This window comes from Sciurus vulgaris (assembly GCF_902686455.1).
Source record: "Sciurus vulgaris genome assembly, chromosome: 1".
NCBI lineage: Eukaryota > Metazoa > Chordata > Mammalia > Rodentia > Sciuridae > Sciurus > Sciurus vulgaris.
In genome coordinates this window covers 164757494-164776979 of record NC_136461.1, presented here as the reverse complement: position 1 = coordinate 164776979, position 19486 = coordinate 164757494, and the positions used below count along the sequence as shown (strand labels likewise).

The window sequence follows — 19486 nt, the reverse complement described above, 5'->3', positions numbered from 1 at the left end:
ATGTATCATACTTGGAAAAATTTGTGTACCTTCACAAACCTATAAAATGCTACTATGAGCAAGATGAAATTAAACCTGTCTCTCTCACCCTGCACAAAAATCAACTCAAAGTGGATTAAAGACTTAGGCACTAGACCAGAGACCCTGCACCTAATAGAAGAAAAAGTAGACCTAAATCTTCATCATGTCGGTTTAGTACCTGACTTCCTTAACAAGACTCCTAAAGCACAGGAAGTAAAATTAAGAATCAATAAATGGGATGGATTCAAGCTAAAAAGCTTCTTCTCAGCAAAGGTAACAATCAATTCTGAGAGAGGCTACAGATGGGAGAAAATCTTTATGACACACACCTCAGATAGAGCACTAATCTCCAGGATATACAAAGAACTGAAAAAATTTAACATGATAAAAACAAATAACCTAATGGGTAAATGGACAAAGGAACTGAACAGGCACTTCACAGAAGAAGAAATACAATCAATTGACAAACCTATGAAAAAATGTTCAACATCTCTAGCAATTAAAGAAATGCAAATCGAAACTACTCTATGATTCCATCTCCACTTATCAATTATCAAGAAAACAAGCAATAATAAGTGTTGGTGAGGATGTTGGGAAAAAGGTTCACTCATACATTGCTAGGGGGACTGCAGATTGGTGCAACTGCTATGGAAAGCAGTATGGAGATCACTCATAAAACTTGGAATGGAACCACCATTTGACCCAGCTATTCCATTCCTTTGTTTATACTCAGAGGACTTAAAATTGGCATACTACAGTGATGCAGCCACAACAATGTTTATAGCAGCTCAATTCACAATAGCTAAACTATGGAACCAACCTAGATACCTTCAACAAATGAATGGATAAAGAAAAAGTTTTACATATACACAGTGGAATATTACTCAGCCTTAAAGATGAATGAAATGATGGCATTTGCCAGTAAATGGAGGGAACTAGAGAATATCATGCTAAGTGAAATAAACCTAAACCAAAAAACCAAAGGCCAAATGTTTTTTCTGATAAGCAGATACTGATCCAGAATGGGGCAGGGATAGGGAAGAATGAAGGAACTTTGAATTGGGCAAAGGGGAGTGAGAGGAGGCGATGGGGCATAGGAATGGGAAGGGCAGTGGAATGAGACAGAATTATTACTCTATATACATGTATGATTACACTACCAGTGTGACTCTGCACCATGTACAGCCAGAGGAATGAGAAGTTGTCTCCATTTGGGTATAATGTGTCAAAATGCGTTCCACTGTCATATATAACTAATTAGAAAAAAGTTTAAAAAGTGCTACTGTGAAAATCGAAAAAAAAAACTTTTGTAATAATTTTGTTGCAGCTAACATAAATAAATCTACGAAATCACCTTGGTTTTTTTTTTTTTTTTTACTATTATCTAATTACATTAAAATCTATGACATATTTAAAAAATTGTATCTTTCTATGGTTAACACAAAACAAAGGACCCCATTTTGATTTCTTAGTACAAAGTATGTAGAGGTTAGCTTCCCAATTTTGGACAGGTATGTTCAAATGAAGTACTGGATTGAGTGAACTTTGATAATAATCTGAGTACTTCAGTCAGCGAGGAGGTGGGCTGTCTGAAATTTCAGAAAACAATAATCTTGGACTGATTTTAAGTGGATTATTTTTAGAAGGCCACTGTCAGGACTTGAGAAAAAGTTCATAGTTTTCAACTTTTTTTCAAAGGATGAATTTAAAGGGAAGCACTTGACTGACAGTCTAGCTTCCAGGATTCTTTGTTTTGAACATCCCATTATATCCGTATGCATCTAGGATTCACCATACAGAAGACCAAGGTAATTTTAGACCAAATACATAAAGTCATTTGCAAGCATCTTGTAGAAATGTTGCTGTTGCTATAAAAAGTAAAATCATGGGGAAATTTTCAGAAAGTAAGTCACTTATATAGTATGCCTCAATCTAACTTTTTTTTTTTTTTTTGGGGGGGGTGCTGGGAATCAAACCCAGCTCCTTGTGCTTACAAGGTAAGCACTCTACTGACTGAGCTATCTCCCCAGCCCCTCAATCTAACTTTTTAATAGGATAAAGTAGTTCAAACATTGAAATGATATTTTTAATATTGGTCATTGTAGTCTACTTAATTGTAAGAATCCAGTTTTAGAACAAGTTTTCATGACACTGGCTCTGCCTTCTCTATGCTTATGATCTGAAATGGGAGTATATGAAACCAAACATCATTAAATAATGAAAATAAATGCATAACATGATGTAGAAATCTATGACATTTCATTATCTCTTCTACCCTTCAGCAATTGGGTTGAAGAGTTGAACTAAAGATGATCGTGATAACACTGCTGCTGTTTTTATAATGGGAGGAGAGAAAGGATAAGTATCAGTTACCTTGGAAAGGAGTACTATTTGCTGAACTAAAAATTTGAGTCTATTCTGAAAGTGCAACATTATCTGATGATTTTGGATTCTTGTTTCTGAACTCATTGTCTTTCTCATTTGAATATCACTATACAAGGGGGTTTCTGATTTTTTTGTGTTGTTAGTAAGTTTGTAATGGGCCCTGAATACCATGCACTCCAACACATAATGTAAATGTAAAATAGTCTGCTATTTTCACAAGACTCTCAGATACCATTTTTGTCATTACTATGTGTCATTGTTTTCATTTTGAAAAACTTTCTCTTTTCACATATTTCCAAATGTGGGAAATGGCTTCTCCCAGTGTGTGGCTGCTGCTATTTCTTTTCCTTTCTTTCTTTTTTCTTTTTTTTCTTTTTAGTTATATATGATGGTAGAATGTATTTTGACATATCATACATACATGGACTATAACTTCCCATTCTTTTTATTTGTGTGTGTGTATATATATACATATATATATACACATATATATATACATATATATATATTTGTTCTAATTAGTTATACATGACAGTAGAATGCATTTTTTTTTTTTTTTTTTTTTTTTTTTTTTTTTTTGGTACTGGGGATTGAACTCAGGGGCACTTGACTACTGAGCCACATCCCCAGCCCTGTTTTGTATTTTATTAGAGACAGGGTCTCACTGAGTTGCTTAGTGCCTCTCCATTGCTGAGACTGGCTTTGAACTCACTATCCTGCCTCAGCCTCCTGACTTGTTGGAATTACAGATGTGTGCCACCATGCCCGGTAATAGAATGCATTTTGTCACGTCATACATAAATGGAGGATAACCTCTCTTTTGTCTGGTTGTACATGATGTAGAGTTACACATATCATGTAATCATATATGCATATAGGGTCATAATGTCTGATTTATTCTACTATCATTCCTATCCCTACTCCCCTTTCCCTCCTTTCACTCCCCTCTGTCTAGTCCAAAATGCCTCTATTTCCCCCCACCACTTATTGTGAATTAGCATCTGCATATCAGAGAAAACATTTGGACTTTGGTTCTTTGGGATTGGTTTATTTCATTCAGCATGATATTCTCCAGTTCCATCCATTTACTGGCAAATGCCATAATTTCATTCTTCTTTAAGGCTGAGTAATAATCCATTGTATATGTAAACCAGTTTCTTTATCCATTCATTTACTGAAGGGTACCTAGGTTGGTTCCGTAGTTTCACTAGTGTGAATTGAGCTGCTATAAACATCGATTTGGCTGTGTCACTGTAGTATGCTGGTTTTAAGTCCTTTTGGTATATGCCATGGAGTGGGATAACTGGGTCAAATGGTGGTTCCATTCCAGGTTTTCTGGGAAATCTCCATGCTACTTTCCATGATGGTTGCAATTGCAGTAAGACTGCAATTTGGTATACCTTTTCCCCCACATTCTCACCAACACCTATTGTTGCTTGTATTCTTGATGATTGCCATTCTGATTGGAGTGAGATGAAATCTTAGAGTAGTTTTAACTTGCATTTCTCTAATTGGTAGAAATGATGAACATTTTTTTCATATATTTGTTGACCACTCCTATTTTTTCTGTGAAGTGCCTGTTCAGTTCCTTTGTCCATATATTGTTAAGTTTTTTGAATTCGTTATAGATTCTAGAGATTAATGCTCTGAGAATTAATGGTTGCATCAATTTGCAGTCCCATCAGCAATGTATGAGTGTGTCTTTTCCCTGCATCCTTGCCAACGTTTATTGTTACTTGTATTCTTGATTGCCATTCTGACTGGAGTGAGATGAAATCTCAGTGTAGTTTTATTTTGCATTTTTCTAATTGCTAGTGATTTTGAACATTTTTTCATATATTTGTTGGCTATTTGTGTTTCTTCTTCTGTGAAGTGTTTGCTCAGTTCCTTTGCCCATTTATTGAGTGGGTTATTTGGTTTTTTGGTATTAAGTTTTTTGAACTCTTTATATATCCTGGAGATTAATGCTCTATCTGAGGTGCAGGTTGCAAATGTTTTTCTCCCATTCCATAGGCTCTCTCTTCGTGTTATTGATTGTTACTTTTACTGTGAAGAAGCTTTTTAGTTTGATTCCATCCCATTTATCATTACTTGATTTGACTGTTGTGCTTTAGGAGTCTTGTTGAGGAAGTCAGTTCCTTAGTTCACATGATGGAGATCTGGGCCCACCTTTTCTTCTAGTAGGTGCAGGGTCTCTGATCTGATGCCTAGGTCTTTGGTCTACTTTGAGTTTTGTGCAGCCTGAGAGATGGGGGTCTAATTTCATTTTATTACACATGGATTTCCAGTTCTCCCAACACCATTTGTTGAAGAGGTTATCTTTTCTTCAATGTATGTATTTGGTGCCTTTGTCTAATGTGAGATAACTGTATTTATGTGGGTTTGTCTCTGTGTCTTTAATTCTATATCGTTGGCCTTCATTCTGGTTTCATGTTAATACCATGTCATTTTTGTTACTACAGTTCTGTGGTATAATTTAAGGTCTGCTATTGTGATGCCTACTGCTTTTGGCTATTTTGGGCCTCTTATCTTTCCAAATAAATTTCATGACTGCTTTTTCTATTCCTAGAACATCATCAGAAACTTAATTGAAATTGCATTGAATCTATGTAGATCTTTTGGTAGTATGGTCATTTTTTTTTTCTTTTTCTTTTCTTTCTTTTTTTTTTTTTTTTTTTTGGTACCAGGGATTGAACTCAGGGACATTCAACTACTGAGCCACATCCCCAATCCCATTTTATATTTTATTTATAGACAGGATCTCACTGAGTTGCTTAGTGCCTTGCTGTTACTGAGGCTGGCTTTGAACTCTTGATTCTTCTGTTTTAGCCTCTGGAGCTGCTGGGATTAGAGGTGTGTGCCTGCATGCATGGTAGTATGGCCATTTTGACAATGTTAATTCTGCCTACCCAAGAACATGAGAGATCTTTCAATCTTCTAAGGTCTTCTTCAATTTCTTTTAGTGTTCCATAGTTTTCATTGTAGAGATCTTTCACCTCTTGTTAGATTGAGTCCCAAATATTTTATTTTATTTTTAAATGTTATTTTTAGATGTTGATAGACCTTTTTATTTTATTCATTTATTTATATGTGGTGCTGAGAATTGAACCCAGTACCTCACACATGCTAGGCAAACACTCTACCACTGAGCTACAACCCCAGCTCCCAAATATTTTATTTTCTTTGAGGCTATTGCGAATGGGCAGTTTTCCTCATTTCTGTTTCAGTTAATTTATCACTGATGTATAGGAATCAATTGATTTGTGGGTGGAATTTTATATCTTGCTACCTTGCTGAACTCATTTATGAGTTCAAGAATTTTTCTGGTGGAGTTTTTTTGGATCTTCTAAATATGGAATCATGTTGTCAGCAAATAGGGATTGTTTGACTTCTTTTCGTATTCGTATTCCTTTATTTCTTCTAATTGTTGTGACTAGAGTTGCATAGAAGTGGTGAAAGAGGGCATCCCTGTCTTATTCCAGTTTTTAGAAGGAACACTTTCAGTTTTCCTCATTTAGAATGATGTGGGCCTTGGGCTTAGCACAGATAACTTTTATAATGTTGAAGTATGTTCTTACTATTCCTAGCTTTTCTAGTGTTTTGAACATGAATGGATGCTGTATTTTGTTAAATGCTTTTCCTACATCTATTGAGATGATCATATAATTCTTGTCTTTAAGTCTGTTGATGAGTTGATGAATAATGTTTATTGATTTCTGTATGTTGAACCAATGTTGCATCTCTAGGATGAACCCCACTTGATCATGGTGCACTATCTTTTTAATTGTGGCTTCTGTTGCTACAAAACAAATCCCTCCAGAGTTTAAAAGTTTAAAACAACTGTTTTGTTTTGTTAAACACTTGGGACAGGTCACAATAGGGACAGCTTGTCTCTGTTCCATTAGGTCTGGTCTCTACTAAAAGCTCTGAAGTTTGGGAGGGACTCAACTTCTAGGCCTGAAGTCTTGTTCACTCCAGTGTTTGGTTCAGAGGCTGAAAGAATCTGAAGACCAGGACTCCTTCAAGAAGCATTCTCCATGTGACCTCCTGGCAGGATGGAGGCTTTAGAGTAGATGGATTTCAGAGGTCCAAGTGCGAGTATCCAGAAAGATAAGTTTGAGGCTGCCTTTCCCTCATTGGGTGCAGCCTTGAGAATCACCAAGAGTTGTTCTCTCTAAATTCTGTTGATTACAAGCAAGTCACAGGCTCCTAATATCTAAAGGAGAAGGGATATAGACTTCACTTTAAGGGAACAGAATCAAAGAGTTCACTGCCATTTATTAAATACACCACAACCAGATTTTTGTTTTTATGGTATATAATATTTAAAAGGTTATTTATCCAAGACAAAAAGCCCACAAAACAACAAAATCAAAAATAAAAACTAATAAGCAAGTTAAAGAGCAACATAATCCTTGAACAATTTGTATATATTTTAATTTTTTTTGAGTTGTTTTCTTTATTTCTAAAACCTTTATTGATGATTGATAAAAAAATAATTTTAGTGCAGATATTTATATGCATGCTAATGTAAGGAGAGAGGTCACTTGTTTCCTGTTTGAGTTGATCAATATTACATTTATCCCCCATAAAATAAACTTGTTTACAGGGACTTAGCAGGTTTTTTTTCCCCTCCCCTCAAGGAGGCAGAGAGTCTGCAGGTAGATAGTTCAGAATCCTTGTAAGCGTTTAAGAAAGTCATCAATTTTACAAACTCTAATTGCTTCTCTTACTTCGCAGTCCTTGGCACTTGCCTGTGGTTCTTTTGTTTAAATGATGGTTATTCTACCTCTTTGTACTGTGTCCAAATTCCAGGTGAGAAGAAAATGGGAAGACTGAAAGGCAAAATTTTGCTTCCAGCATCTTCGTCAAAACAATAGTTTTTGTAAAACCCACTGAATTCACTTCAGCATTGGCCAGAACTGAGTCATATATTCACTACAGCTGCATGGGAGACTGGAATCTGGGCAACTCTGAGCTAGTACATGTGCATCATACACAAAATCACAGTTAGCGAAGGAGAGAGCGGATGGTGAGTGGCCCCTAGCACTGTTTGCCACATGGTGAAAGTAATAAACTATGGTAGAGGGTCAGAGGAATCGGGACACCCACCAGTAGGAAATACTGGTGAAGAAGTGTCACAGAAGTTTTAAAGAAAAGCTGACTTAAAGTATAGAGAAGTAGTAACCAATGAACCATTATTCTCAGGTGGAAGCAAAGATGGGACTCTTGTGACTGACCTAAAGACCTAAAGTCGTATTAACCACCAATCATGTGTGCCTTATTTATTTATTCAATAATTTCCTCTTTGAGGATGAGTACACAGTGTTTTTAATAAAGTGGTACAGAGACTCAATGATCTTGTTACTCTGACTTGCGTTATGGTGAATCTTGAGCACTTTGGAATAGTATTTTTTCTAAATTTTTTAAAGATGAATTTGTCCCCAGTAGGGTCATTCTTATTTTCATATGTGGTGTGGGTTTTATCAATAATATGTCATGTGATTTCATTTATATGCCTTGACTCATCATGCTTTTTACTGCCTGAGTGCAATCAAAACCCAGCAAGAGTATTCAAAAGAAATGCCATAAACAATGGGCATAGCATTCCTACACAGTGTGCTGACTTGTAATTAGAATTTTATAAATCTGTTGAGATTTCAAATTACTAGAAATCCTGATTCCTCAGGCATTAGATATAGACTCTCTGTGTTCATCATTTAATATAATAAGGTAGATTAAAAAACAAAATTTTATTTGTAAATATCATGTACCTGTTTTTCTATATTCTCATATTTTTCACTGAGTCTGTTGTACTAAGTCAAGTACAAATTCAGAGAACTCCAAAGGAAAGACTAAAAATTTCTGATAATACTTTTAGTAATATAACAATATGAAGGTGAAGATATTTGGAAAAATAAATGGTTCTCAGATAAACCTGGAGATTTGACTGTGACATGACTCATTTTTGCTTAGGGGTTAATTCTTATGGTCTAACTTTGTTTTCTACTAGTTATGTCTTTCTCAAATTTCTAAACATACCCTTTCCTCTCTTTTGACAACAGTTTGAATAAGCCACCTTACCTTGTTATTGATTTCCTTTATAATTGGACAGATACCAAATTGTAGTCTTAATCTGATCCTTTTTTCCTCACAGTTCAACATGATTCCTATGATCAGATCGGCAATAACAATCATGGTAGTGATTCATTTTGGCAGCTTCCAGTACAATTAATTGAAGTAGAAGGAAATAAATCTGCAGAGCATATATTAATTTTGTGAAGCCCTTATTTAAAAAGTTTTGTTAAATGTTCCTTTTAAATGTTGGCTCAGTATTCACATCTGAGAACTCACTAAATCCTGTAAGAGCTCATAAATGAATATCTAACTTGCAGTCAAAACAGAGAAGCATATTTCAGAAATGTTTTCTTAATATTGATTGTAATTGTGAACTCTAAGATGAAAAGCTAATTGTTCCTGGAAATACTTATACTTTGGAATAAGAAATGGACTCAAAGCTACCTAAAATACTCCAATTGTGTTGACATTTTGGAAGTGGATTTTTAAAAGTAGCTCTTACTACTCTGAGCATTCATATATTATGACAGAGAATTAAAAATATTAATCTAAAAGGATAGCAAGGATTATACTCATCTAACAAGGTAAACTTTTTTTCCCCTTAAAAATAAATTGGCTTACTTAAAAAAAAAAAGCTTGTTTAAATTTTTGAGTACTATGCAATGTTATTAAATAAAAACCCAATAAAAATATTTAAAAATTATAAAATCTGGAAATAATAGGAAGAGTAATAAAGTAGAAAATGGGAAAAATTTTTAGAAAATATATAAATGAACTTAACAGTAATTGCAGGAGACAAGAGAGAGAATTATGTACACAATTATTTAGGAAAACATTTATTTCTAAACCCTATGGAATCAGACATTTTGCACTAATCAGAACACCAGGTAGATAGATAGTTCACTAATTGTAAAAACCCATTAATTATAAAGCACCTGAAACAAGTTTCTTCATGCCAATTAATTGTATTCTTTATAACAATGCTTTTTTCCTTACACATAGTAGGCATTCAACATGTTTTTTAGATGAATGAACAAAATAATTGTTGATTTTTAAAAACATTAAACAGAACATACTATATTGATATTTAAGAATTTACAATAATTGCTTCCAGTGCTCACATCTAAGGTAATTATGCCAAAATGAGGCTCAGAGGCATCACTGCTCTGGTTGCTCTTAGCTAAAGATGTAAAGAGCTAAAATGAAACATCTTTATTTTATTTGGTACTGGGGATTGAGCTCAGGGGCACTTGACCACTGAGTCACATCCCCAGACCTATTTCATATTTTATTTAGAGACAGGGTCTCACTGAGTTGCTTAGTGCCTCACTATTGCTGAGTCTGACTTTGAACTCTGATCCTCCTGTCTCAGCCTGAGTTGCTGGTATTACAGGAATGCCCGGCTGAAAAATGTAACATCTTTAATGTAAGAAATGACCCCATCCGGGCATGATGGTGCACACCTGTAATCTCAGCAGCTCCAAGAGGCAGAGGCAAGAAGATCATAGGTTCAAAGCCAGTCTCAGCAACTTAGTAAGACTATAAGAAACCTTAGTGAGACCCTTTCTCAAACAAACAAAAATAAATAAATAAAAAATAAACAAAAAGGGCTGGCAATGTGGCTCAGTGGTTAAGTACTCTTGGGTTCAATCCCTGGTACCAAAAAGAAAAAAGAAAAAAAAAATGACTCATTTCTACAGGTCTTAATATTAACACTTGATAAGAGTCTTTTGAGTTTTTAGGCAATGTTTCTTCAAGTGTTGTCTTAACTGCCTGCATCCGTGTTACCTGAGCTCTTACTAAAGTAGACGTAAACAAGCTCTCTGGACTCACTGGAACCCCGGGCTGCCTTTTTAGTGAGTACACAGAAGATTCTTAAGCACCAGGAAGATTGAGAACCATAGCTTTTGATCTCTGGTAAGACAGGACCTCAGTGCTGAGAACAGTGGAGCTTGTTATAAACGCTGATAACCTGTCTTCACTCGTGGATGGACCCTAAGAATGACCCCAGGAATTCGGTTCTCCTCATCATCCCTTTGTATCTTCTGAGAGTTGTTCATCTTTGGGCTTCCATGTGCTGAGAGGCAGTTTTTCTCATGATCTGTTTGGATTCTTTGTCAAGTTGATACACCCCATCATTGCTGGCTCTGCTTAAGATTGCTAAAGGCATGTAGGGGTTATTTCACTTCCTCTTTGCCATTTTGATTATCCTGAAACAGATTTCTTAATTCTTCACTAAGAAGCTGAAACCATTAGCTTATGTTTGAAACTCTTCCCACAGGCTTAGTTTTTCTTACAAGGTAAGGTATTTCCTAAACAAATTCCCAGACTGTGCTAGTCCTCAGACCTCAGTCAGCAGTAGGGAAAACCTTCCACTCTGCAACCCCCAATTCTGGTCCACGGAATGAAATGCTCAACCATTGCAAAGTCCAGAGAGAAAGGAATTTATTTCCTTCACCCACATCCCTATGGAAAAATTCTCATTCTTCCCATTAAATGCAGTAAAAAATACAGATTCAGCACTTAAAACTGGTTCAATGCAATTTATATTAATAAACAGTACATTTAGTTTCTCCTCCTGAAATATCTGCTTTCAAATTATTGTTTGTATAAAGTTTCCCCAGGAAAAATGGGTTTATACCTGCTTTTATTTTGAGTGATTTAAAAGTCAATTAGATGGTTTTCTTAGGACAAAAACATTTTTCCTCAAGGAAAGGGAAAGTATTTTTTTCATCTGATTTAGCAACTCTTTGCAGCATTTAAATAACAAAAGTTTTTCTGTTCTTTCTTGACCTCAAAATCTTTGTGTCAAATTTCAGAACTGACATTTTGATTAACATATATATTCTTAAGAGGTTTGTCTATTGCTTTAGGCCCTGTAAGAATTCCTAAGGCAGAATAAATTATAGGTTTAACTTAAAATTTTTTTTTTACTAACTATTCATTTCTAAAAAACTGGCAGGATAATTAGAATATGACAGATTGCTGAAAGTAAGTTAAAAACCACTTCTGGCATATTCATTATACTAGGTATATTAGATTACATTAAAATAGTATAATTAACATGACTTAATATACAGGTCTTACTGATAATAAATAATTAAAATAGAGTTATTGCTATTAAGGAAATCTCACTTAAAATTTACCTTTGTGACTTGTTTTTGTTTTATACACATCATCTAGGATTTTAGCAAATAAAATGCAATAAGAAGTTACAAAAATTATGTATAATGACCAAGTAGAGTTTATTTCAACCGGGAGTTTATTTTTGACTGTAAGTGAAGTTTATTTTAATTTTATGCTAGCCTGGTTCTGTAGTTAAAATCCAACCAATCATTAACAGTCAAACAAAGAATAAAATTTGCATCTTATCAATTGATGTAGAGTATTTGACAAAATTCAGCACTTACTTATAAGAAGTCTCAGAAAATTACTAATAGAGTAGAACTTCAACTTAATGAAGTACATACATAAAACAAACAAATGAACAAACAAACTAATCAACTACCCGCCTCCAGCTAATATTATATTGAATGGTGAAAAACTGAATGTATTACTCTTAAGACTGGGAGCATAACAAGGATGCCTGCGTTTATCATTCCTCTTAGCATATTCCTGGAAAGGTCTAACCAATGCAATAAGGCAAGAAAATAAAATAAAAGGCACAGTATAAATAAAGTAGAAATAAAACTGTCTCGATTTCCTGATGACATGATTGTTTACATGAAAAATTCCAAGAACTATATTAAAACTCATTCATGGACTCAACAGGTTGTAGAATACAAGATCAGCAAACAAAAATCAACTGTATTTTTATATAATTGCAATGAACAACTGAACAACAAAATTTAAAATACAGTATTATTTAAATTGCTTAAAATGCTTAGATATAAATCTAACAAAACATAGGACTCATATAAAGAAAACTGTTCTTGAAATAAATCATGGGTGATCTATATACATGCAGTGCGTACCATGTTCACGGATTAGAAGACATTAATTTGAGAATTAATATAGGTTTGATGCAACTTACATTAAGATTTTGTTCAGATATGTTTGTGGATGTTGAATAATTATTCTTCATTTATTTTAAAATGGAAAGGCAAAGAAATTGAAGCAACAATAATAAAAAAAAAATTGGGAGACAGCAAGCAATCCAATCTAAAAACCTGCAATTTAGCCGCGATAGTCAAGTCTGTATGGGATTGACTTGAGGATCAATGGAATGAGCAGAAATCCCAGAAACAGAACCACACTCACATGTTTATCTATTTTTTTTTTTACAATGGTGCAAAAGCAATTTAATGGATGCAATCAACAAATGACACTAGAGAAACTGACGTCCACAGGCAAAACAAAACAAAACAAAGAAACAAAAAGCAAAAACCAAAGAAACTCTCCCTGACCCCAGCCAAATGTACCTTAACCTGTTTACACATTATAAAAAATAGGTCAAACATGTCATGGACTTAAATTATAAAATATGAAACTATAAGAATTATAGAAAACAAGACATAGGAGAAAATCTCTGGGATATAGGTGTAGGCAAAGGAGTTGGACTTGACACAAGAAACATTGTCTGTAAAAGAAAAAAACCTGATAAATTGCACCTCATCAAAGTTAAGAAATTTTTCTCTGTAAAAAGTGTTGGATGAAAGACAAGCTGCATAAGGGAAGAAAATAAGTGCAAACCATATAGTCTAATAACAAACTCTCAAAAACTAACAGTAAAAATAAAATAAGATAAAAATAAACCTACCAAATAACTGAATTCTTTGGGAAAAATGGGCAAAAGACACAAACATTTTATTGAAGAGTACATATTGATGGAAAATAAACTCATGAAAAGATGTTTGACATTATTAGCCATTAGGGAAATGCAAATATAAACCACAATGAGTTATCACTATATGCTTATTGGAATGGCTGCAATAAAAATTAGTGACACATCCAAGTTCTGATTAGATGTGGAGAAACTGCATCACTTATAACATTACAGGTGGGATTGCAAAATGTTGTAATCACTGTGAAAATAGTATTGTAGTTTCTTTAAAACCCAAGCATGCAACTACCGTATGATTCAGCAATTGCACTGCTAGGCATTTATTCCAGAGAAATGAAAACTTAAGTTCATACAAAAACTTGCACATAAATGTTTGTAGCAGCTTTATTCACAATGTCTAAACTGTGCAAACAGCTCAGATGTTCTTTAATGAATGAATGGTTAAATAAATTGTGGTACACCTATGTCATTGATAACTACTCAGCATAAAATGAACAGATTATTGATACAATAACTTGAAAAAATCACCACAGATTGTGCTTACTGAATAAAGGTGAACTCCGCATAGTTGTAGATCATATTATTCTTTTAATGTAAAATTTTAAAATAAAAAAATTATAGAAATTGTGAGCAGATTAGTTGTTGCTGGAGATTAAAAAGGGGTAAGTGGTAAAGGGAAGTGGATATGACTATAGAAGTGTCATATGATGGAAAGGTTGTGTATCCTGAGGTGATGGAATTGTTCTGTATCTTTATATCATGAATTGTTGTCAATATCATGGTTGTGATATTGAAGTATAGTTTTGCAAGATAGTTTTGCGCCATTTGTTGATTGCATCCATTAAATTTCTTTTGCATCATTGTAAAAAAAATAGATGAACATGTGGGTGTGATTCTATTTCTGGGATTTCTGCTCATTCCATTGATCCTCAAGTCAATGCCATACAGACTTGACTATTCTGGCTAAATTGCAGTTTCTTAAATTGGATTGCTTGCTGTCTCCCATTTTGTTCTTTTTATTTTTATTGTTGTTGTTTCAATTTCTTTGTCTTTCCATTAAAAAAAATGAAGAATAATTATTCAACATCCACAAAAATATCTGAATAAAGTTTTAATATAAGTTGCATTATCATTATAAAAAACTGGGTAAAAGTGTGGCCGGCGAGACCCGGGGCCCAGGGTTAGGCCACATGCATCTAAGATGGTGCCTGGCAGAAAGCCAAAGGGCATGCTGAATGTGCCTTGAGAAAAACAGGAAGCGTTTACCATTGGCTGTATGATAATTAGTTCAGCCGCTTAGCGCGTGGACAGATATATCTTACATGTATGCTTGAGCTCGTGATCGCTTGACCTTTAATAGGATTGGATGGACATATCTGAGTACAATTGCTTATGCATGAGACTGCTTATATATTGAGGGTGTTATCCGAATAAAGTGGGAGCTGCTTCATGAACTTCTGAAGAGTACGTGTTGTTTGTCGCGCGGGTCAGCGGCAAGCAGCATAAAAGCACAAAGGATCTTATTTTTTACAACTGTTTGTAAAATCTTCTATTATTGCTAAATCAAAAAAATTATAAAATTCTCACTGCTGGTCAATCTTAGCCCCATTCTAGAAAAAGATTTACTCTCAATAAAACAATTTTGTAACCTAATTGTTTTGGTTTAACTGTGTTCCCCTAAATTTCATGTATTGGAAACTTAACATTCAAATTCACATATTGATAGTATTTGGAGGTAGGGCATTTGGGAGGTAATTAGTATTAGATGAGGTCATGGGGCTGGGGTCCCATGATGCAATAGCTTCATAAAAAGAGGAAGAGAGACTCAAGCTAGCATGCTTGCTCTGTTTCATCATGTGATGTCCTCTGTCATATTATGCTACAGGAATAAGATGCTCATACCATGCGTTTGGGCTTCCAGACTTCAGAACAATAAGTCAAATAAACTTCTATTCTTTATAAATTGTCCAGCATCAGGTATTTTGTTAGAACAACAGAAAATGAGCAAAGGCTTCCAAAGTTGTACTGACGGCCAGCCTCAGGACATTGTGGCTTTTGTACTATGTACCCCATCCTCTTTTGGCTTCTCACATTGATTCAGTCTCTATATTTTCTGCACAGTTGCCTCCCTTGAATATCCATTTCTCTTTAGGACTGAGGTTTCTTGATAACAGCAGATGCCTATGCTGCCTCCCCCTAGTCTCTATCACATCTCTTCTTGGGGTTTTAGACCCTGTTTTCGGACCCTACCAGAACAACTGTAGACAAGGAAAAGTTTGTTTGGGGACTCACGATTCCCAAGGTCTCAATTCTTAGACAGCAGGCTTCATTCCTTGGGGCTTGAGATGAGGCAGGACATAATGGTGGAAGATGTGGCACAGGAAATCAGCCCAAATGTTGATCAGGAAGCAGAGAGAGAGAGAGTCTCCACTCTCTAAAAAGAAAATACATACCCCATAGCCACACCCTGCCCAATGAACCACTCCCTCCAGCCACACCCCACCTGCCTCCAGTTATCACTCAGTTAATCCCATCAGGTTAAGGCTGTAGAACCCAATCATCTCTTCTCCAAACCTTCTTGCATTGTCTCACATGTGAGCTTTTGGGGGACACCTCACACCCAAACCATAACACACCCCAATAACTTTCATTTTTAATTTGGACTGATTTTTCTGATTTTCAGTTGACCACCTACATGACTCTTCCCACTGACAAACCTTTCAAAAGGGTTGTTTATCATTTATTTTGCTTGACTGAATCTCAGCTCCGTGCCAGCTTCCTTGCTTTTCCCATCAGCCTGTATTGCTGATATCCAGCATTGTTGGGATGTTGACACCCTAATTCCTGATCACCCTCTAAAATTCAAGTCTCCCACTTTTATTCTCCATATCATCGTTTGCTTGTGATTATTACATATTTCTACTTTTTTCCCCTCAATGTAAACTATATAGGTTTGATGATAATAGAAACTATACCTTGCTGTCCCAGATCTCCATCATGTTGGCTTAGGACCAGACTTTCTTAACAAGACCCCCATAGCACAGGAAATAAAAGCAAGAATCAATAACTGGAATAGATTCAAACTAAAAAGTTTTTCTCTGAGCACAGGAGACAATAATGTGAAAAGAGAGCCTACAGAGTGGGAGAAAATCTTTTCCACACACACTTCAGACAGAGCACTCATCTCCAAAGTTTATAAAAACTTTACACTGCAAATACAAAGAACCCAATCAATAAATGGGCTAAGGAAATGGGCAGACACTTCGCCGAAGAAGATATACAGGTGATCAACATGTATATGAAAAAGTGCTCATCTTCCCCAGTAATTAAAGAAATGCAATTAAAACCACCCTAAGATTTCATCTAACTCCAATTAGAATAGCTGTTATCAAGAACACAAGCAATAATAAGTGTTGGTGTGGATGTGGGGAAAAAGGCACATTCATACATTGCTGGTGGAATTGCAAATTGGTACAGCCACTGTGGAAAGCTGTGTGGAGATTCCTCAGAAAGCTTGGAATGGACCCACCATTTGACCCAGCTATCTCACCCCTTGATTTATACCCAAAGAACTTAAAATCAGCATGCTACAGTGATGCAGCCACATCGATGTTCATAGCAGCTCAATTCACAATAGCTAGATTGTGGAACCAGCCTAAATGCCCTTCAACTGATGACTGGATAAAGAAACTATGGTATATATACACAATGGAATATTACTCAGCTCTAAAGAAGAATAAAATTTTGGCATTTGCTGGTAAATGGATGAAGTTGGAAAATATCATGCTAAGTGAAATAGGCCAAGCCCAAAAAACCAAAGCCTCAATGTTTTCTCCGATAGGTGCATGACAATATAGAACGAGGGGGGTTAGTTGGGGGAAGAGAAGAATGAAGGAATTTTGGATGGTGTAGAGGAAAAGGGGTGGGAGGGGTGGGAATGGAAAAATAGTGGAGTGAAACAGACAGAATTACCCTTTATATATCTGTATGATTACATGAATGGTATGAATATACATTGTGTACAACCATAGAAACGAAAAATTGTACCCCATTTGTGTACAATGAATCAAAATGTGCCTGTAAAAATAAAAAATATTTTAATTAAAGAAAAAGAAACTATATCTTGCTCACTTTGTATTTATTCTAACTACCATGGTATCCTGATACAAATTTCATAGGACCCACTAAATAAATGATGTTAAAAATGAATAAAATCGTAGAAATAAATTGTACAAGTTCAGTTGCAAGTAATATATTAATGATGTTGAACATTCCAATGACTAACTAGTATGAAGTAACAGATACACTGAAAATTATGAGTTTTAGAAAATGATAAAAATCCTTCTATAATTTATTGGCTGTTTGTTCTATGCAAATTAACTAAACTTCCATTTCCATTTTTTGTAAAGTTGGATTTATGATTCCTATCATCAAGCTTTCTCATGAAGATGAAATGAAGTACAAGAACACATAGGTACAGTGGCTAGCAGAGAATTTGTTCAAACAGAGTTATGATTTGTTCTCAAACTCTTCAGTCTGATCTATTTTTTGGAAAGAACTATTTTATTTTTAGCAGTATGCAAGTGGAAGAAAAATTCAGATCAGGAAAATTATTTTTAAAAGACATCCAGCATTTATCTTGGACTATAAATTCGATTCATTCTTTGATATATATATATATATATGTATATATTCATCTACAATTATTTTAAACAAAAACTGCTGTAGGTAATCATACTCTTCAGGACTTATGAGGTCTTAATTATCTAATATGCTATGAAAATGAACTTACTGAGGCGAGAAGTTAGTCATTGAGATAAGTTTACCAATACATTTTAGAAAGATTTAACGGTGTAGGAGTTAAAAGTGGAACAATTTAATTCAGGACTCTTCCTTTTCAACCAAGAGCTACTATTTCTTGCTTTTGAGAGTGGGCTTCTCAGGGCACATCCCCCTTCACTGTTCATTTAAGTAACACTTAGAGCTGGGGAGGTAGCTTGGGGCAAAGTGCTTGCCTACCATGTGTGAGGCCCTGAGTTTGATCCCCAGCACCACAAAATCCAAAAGAGGATAAGGAAAAAATGCTTAAGTTGGTTTCCTATTACAGCATGATTTCTGATTAAACATATGTGGACTCTCTGTTGCTACCACATTTGGCCTTACTAAATTTTTTTTTTTTTTTTTTTTTTTTTTTTTTTTTTGCTATAGAACAGAGAATTGAGAATGTAGAATAGAACAGAGAATGTGTTTAAATCAGGAAACTCTTTCTTGTGTATTCTCCAAGAAGAATGAGTTACTAAATATTCTTAAAGTCATTTTGGTGAGATTTTAAGATATGGTGGTCTCATGTCTTAGACAGTTGTTCTATGATATATGGTTTCATCCTAAAGACTAACATATTAAAGATGAGGAAAACTCTCTTAAATATTAGAGTCACACCAAAAAAGTCGATAATAATGAGTATAAGATCCTTATTGAAATTCAAACTGAGATATAGTTTAGGAAACCATTTCTTTTGAGTTCATGGTTAGTAATCAGAACTTGGAAGTATATTTTAAATAATTCTGACCCCCTATGTTAAAGCCTTAAAGAATATTACATAGCATTATTTGTGGGAGCTCTTCAGGGATTTCTTCCTTCTGTTTTTTTTTTGGTTATCAAAAAACCTTTATGTTTAGAATACTCAATCTATTTCAAGTCAACCTATGGAAAATAATAAGCAAAGTGTTTTTAAAAATCTAATTTCATTACTTTCAACTTTTCAGGGACATAGATATCAGCTTTCAAATGACTGACCTTTTGATGATTAATTTAATTCACGACAGTTTCATACATATTAAGAGAAAGGATTCATGACTTCGGAGCCTTCCCTTTCATTTTAAATTTACTTCACTAATGTGCTTTCCTCTTGCACACAGTGATAATTGTTTATTTCAAAGTTTTGGTATATAAATGGAAAAATTTTAGAGGAAGTGAATTTTAAAGAATGAAGAATGCAAAAGAATATTACGTTCAATAATCTGTATAAAGTGAGCTATTATAGCATTTATCTTCATGGCTAAATCATTTGTGAGTTATCTTTATCATTTGTAAAGATAGATACTGTAACTCAATAATCCATCATGAAATCTTTAAAAATTTACACTCTCTGCAGAAACACATTGCTCATACTTCACTGATATGAGACAATTTAAGAATGAGTTATTTTATACGTTTATT

General features: G+C 34.6%; 1 long non-coding RNA gene across 3 annotated transcripts in view; it reads left to right on the top strand.

The window, feature by feature from the left end:
* The window catches only part of LOC306663595, a 404268-nt gene that overhangs the window by 114184 nt on the left and 270598 nt on the right, over positions 1 to 19486 (top strand). For 2 of the 3 annotated variants that reach the window (XR_013764473.1, XR_013764474.1), the window contains one exon: positions 7222 to 13823. This is a non-coding gene — a long non-coding RNA (uncharacterized lncRNA). Of the gene's footprint in view, positions 1 to 7221; positions 13824 to 19486 lie in introns of those variants that run through there. The other variant, XR_013764472.1, reaches the window with a different exon arrangement.